The sequence below is a fragment of the Nipponia nippon genome, unplaced genomic scaffold, assembly GCF_047370975.1.
Source record: "Nipponia nippon isolate SJK-2023a ecotype South Korea unplaced genomic scaffold, ASM4737097v1 scaffold_25, whole genome shotgun sequence".
Taxonomy (NCBI): Eukaryota; Metazoa; Chordata; class Aves; order Pelecaniformes; family Threskiornithidae; genus Nipponia; species Nipponia nippon.
The window spans coordinates 7,579,125-7,583,631 of record NW_028262342.1 but is presented as its reverse complement, the minus strand read 5'-3'; positions in this window follow the sequence as shown (position 1 = coordinate 7,583,631).

Sequence of the window (4,507 nt, the reverse complement as noted above, 5' to 3'; positions counted from 1 at the left end):
CCCCCCCCGTGCCCCTGCTGCTCACTGCCCCAGCGCTCTGCGGCATCCCTCCAGACCCCACTGGGCTGGTAGTCCCAACGGAGCCCCCCGCATACCCTGGGTGTCCCCACTGCCAGGACCGGCCTGCTCATGCTCTCTGCTTACGGGTGGCAGATGGGAAGTGCCACCCTGTGGCACAGACCCATGGGGTGTCATGGGGGGCTGTGGAGAGTCATTTGGATGGGGAGATGCTGGAGAGGGGCAGCTCGGGGGGAACAGGGCAGCCTGTGCCCCCATTTCCAGCACTAACTCACCTTTGTGGGGTGAGGATTTGGCTGCGCGGACAGTCCCAAATCTGATTAATTCAGTGGTGAGAAACACCGGGACATGCCCTGAAACACCATCCTCAACTCCCCAGTAGTTCTTCTCTCACCTGCTCAGCTCATGCACTGACCCCAGGGGGGGCTGATACAATTTGGGGTCCCCTTCCTGGGACACATACAGGTCTTTCCCCCATTCTGGGGGTGATCTGAGCCCTCCAAGTTAATGCTGCGAGAGGTAGCCAGGGCGGAAAGGCTGAGGATCAGGAGACAGATGAGGCAGATGCAGTTGTACAAGAGGGATGCTCGTCCTTGCTGGGCAGTGTCACAACGCCACTGCGGCCCGAACCTGTCCCTGCACAGGGCTGGGGACAGATGACAATGGCAGTGGGACCACGAGCTGCAGCCGGACTGCTGGCGAACATCTGTCCCAGTGGCTTTGTGGACGGAGCCGAGGTTTTCCCACCAGCTGCACGAATCCGGGCTCCATGATTCATCAGCAGACACTTGCGGTGGGGGCAGATGGAGATGGACAGCCCAGGGACAATGGGACGGCGTGGGTCATCGTCCCTTACCCACACAGCAAGATGAGACCTTCTTGTGAGCTAAAGGGAGAACCAGCCACCGCAATTCAGGGCCAGCATCTCCTGGCTAAGTATAGCCAGCAAATGTGGGGAAAGCAAGAGCTTTCTGCCCAAATCCAGCCATGAACCCACCATCTGTTCGAAATTGGGGAAAGCTCAGCTAACGGTTGAGCTAACACTTGTCCTCATTTCCTCCAGTGGAAGCAGAAAAGCCGAAGTGGGGTGAGAGAGGGGGGTTTGAGCTCCCCAAGCTCTCGCTGGAGCATGAGCTGCCATTATCCCAGCTGCTCCCCAGGGAGTTTCTCCCTCCATGCACCCAAAAAGTCTTCGTGTTGCCCATTGTTGCTTGCAAACCCCTCAGGATTCCCAGCCTGCAGCCCAAGCAGAGCAAAAGATATGCCATGGGTGTCCAATGCAATGCCACCCTATCCCAGAACACAGTTACAGCATCAGCTGCCCACCCCAAATCACTTACACAAACCCTCTAACCCAAACCAACTGTGGCACAAGAAACAAATGAAAACAATTTAATAGGGCGATGGATATTCAGGCCCTTTGTTTGCGCTGGCTGTTAACACCAGAGGAGACGAGGAATGGAAGCAGTTGAAATGTGTATCTACTTTGGCTGATGGAAAGTGTGACGGATGTGCCGGCAGACCAATGGCTGAGGATGCTGGGGTGTGCGTGGGTGTGAAAGGAATGCTCACTGCAAGAAAAGATCAAAAAAAAAAAAAAGAGAAGGATCCTTATCAACGGTGTTTGAGCCCAAAGTGTGTATCTTCCTTGGAGAAAGGGTTTTCTCAGTCCCCAGGGATGATGTTTTCCCCGCAGCATGAGACTTTGAAGCCTCTGGAGCTTCATTTTAGGGGGCTGAGGTTAGGCTGGTGGTGCAGGGATGGATTTAAACCCATGAAGTGCTCACGTGGGGGCACAAGCACGGCCAGCGGCCAGAGGCTGGTGGTTCAAGGGAACCTCCTGGGAAATGTGTTTTATTTTTGCAAAGATGGTTATAAGGCAAAGGGGAGGAAAAAAAAATAACGTCTCACCTCGATGCTGAGCGCTGCATCCTAGTTAGGATCAATGTCACTGTGGTGCCAGTGGCTCTCGCAGGCAGTGGTTGCCAGCATCCCTGTCCTGTGCCAATGAGTGGAAAGATGCTGGTCCAGAGCTGAGCAGGAGGATGGAAGCGGGGGGCTCTTCTCCGACTGCTCACTTCTCCCTCTGCCCCAGACCCCCGGGGCTTGGGGAGCTCCATGCACCCAGCCCTGAGTGCAGGCTCAGCCTCTGCATTCTTAGGGGGGGGCTGCGGGGTATTTCCACGGGGCTCCGAAAGGCAAATGCCCCATCAGCTGGGCAGCCTGCATCCCAGCAGGTACAGGAGGGGAGGCCAGCACAGGGAAACTCCTCACCCGGCAATGGAAGGGCTGGAACTGTTTGGTTCCCAGCAAGTGCCCTGCCCAGCAGAGAGCATCGCCTCAGCCTCGGGGGCTCTCGCTCCGTGCTTTGAAGTGGTGATACATTAATTAGTTAAAGAAGTGATCATGATGGGGTGTTTTTCTCTCCCCTTCCCCTCCCCGTGCATTTATTTCGGTGACATTTTTTAGGGGGAAAGGCAGACTCACGGCTGGTAAGCTGGGCTGCGGGTTTGCAGGATTGGCTCTTTCTCGGCACAGCAAGCGACAGGCAGTAATAGAAAAGCCAATATTTTTCAACTGCTTTTAAAAAGGAATCATTTTTTAATTAGTGAATCCATTCTGGAGAAGTGTTGGAGTTTTAGAGCGTTGTAGCTGTTCTTGGTGTCTTGCCTAGGCTTGGATGTTCTGGCCATAAGGAAATATTATTTATGGCATTGCTGCCTGCAGCTCTTTTATATTATAATTTGGGAAAGGAAGTTGCTGTTCCCACCAGTGGACGAAGAATAGCAGAAATGAGGATTATGGACTTCTGAAGGAGGGAAAAAAATTTAAAAAAAGAGGCAGGACTGAAACAAACCACCGAGCCAGGCTTGAATCGCCACACTCCAGAACAAGCTCATCCCGGCATCACCAGCAGTTGGGTTGGATGCAGTAATCGAGCCGAAGCCCGACCCCAGCAGGCCCAGCACAGTGGTGACCCCCTCAATACTCCCCTGTGCGACGTTACATGTGTTCCTAAACATTTGCAGATCAGGCTTTTATTCATGGGCTAATGCACGCTTGTTTGCTCATGCCTTACTCAGCCTAAACTTCTATTGAACTCAATTAAGCCTGTCATCTCCAGGAGCAGTCAATGTCATTTTTGCCCAAGTAAGGGATGAGTAACGAGTGCTCCGAACGGCCCTTGGAGAATAGCAGCCATTTTGTTGCAGTTTTTCGTCCAGATTTCTTACAAGTTAGCACCAGTCCAAGGGTGGAAGAATGTGATACTGCTTTATTAATCACACACGATTGCTGAATACGCTGGATGCTTCAGAGACTGTCGCTTTACAGGCTGCAGCGTTGGCTGTCTTGTCCCGAAATGCTTGCATACAACCAAGCTCAGCATGAAAATTAGAAAAATATGTTTCTAGAAGAGACAGGATGCAAAGAGCATCCCTTCCCTGAGCCGGGAGGATCCCGCTCCCTGATTTACCTCTGAGGTTTTCATGTACTGTGGCATGGGTCCTTGGCACATGCTGGACCCCGTGGCTGGTGGGGCCGGGGTTTCTGCCACGCGTTGCCCGCATCGGGGCCATGGTTCCCAACAGTCGGGCTGGGTCACGGCCAGGGACTCACATGCAATCAGCCGGCTGCGGCTTAGCGCGTTACCACCCATCGGCTCGCTCCGAGGAAATGACTGCAGCCTGGCTCCTGGCTGGGTTCCCTTGGGAAATCACAACCGTGTGGGCTGAGATCCCCATCCTGGGTACCACGGGGTGAGGCGGGGGTGCAGGAGAGACAGGGAAGCTGCATGCTGGTGGGGTGTGGGGGGCTGAGGGTGTGTATGGAAGGGGGGGTGAGGGTTTTGGGGAGGGATGAGGGCGTGAGGATGGGGATGAGGAGGGGAATGAAGGTGGGTGACAGGGCATGAGGGCGCATGGAGGACAATGAAGGGGAAGGGGGATGTGTGTGGAAGGGGATGAGGTGTGCAGAGGGGGATGAAGGTATGTGGAGGGGAATAAAGGTGAGCACAGGGATGAAGGTGAGCATGGGGGGATGAGGGTCAGCACAGGGGGGTGAGGATGTGCAGAAGGGGATGACCCTGGCTGGTCGGTGATGGGACGGGACAGCAGCACCCCCATGACCTGGCCCGGGGCTGCATCCCGGGGCTGAGGGCCGGAGAAGGAGGAGGAAGAGAAAGAGGGTGAGGAAGGCTCCTAGAGGCTGCTCCCAGAGCCCGGGCCGGACCGAGCCGGGGTCCAGGGCTGCCCTTTCCACAAAAAAACCTCCCGGCGGAGCGGAAGCCCCGCGGCCCGGTGCCCGTCGTGGAGCGCTGCCGCCGCCGCCCCGGGGGCGCGGGCAGGGAGGGAGGGAGGGTCGGACGGGTGGAAGGAGGGAGGGAGGGCCGGGAGGAGGGAGGAAGGCAGCGGGAGGAGGGGAGAGGGTCGGCCCGGCCCCGCCGCCTCCTGATTGACTCCCAACTTTCTGCTCCTCCCTTGCATAAACT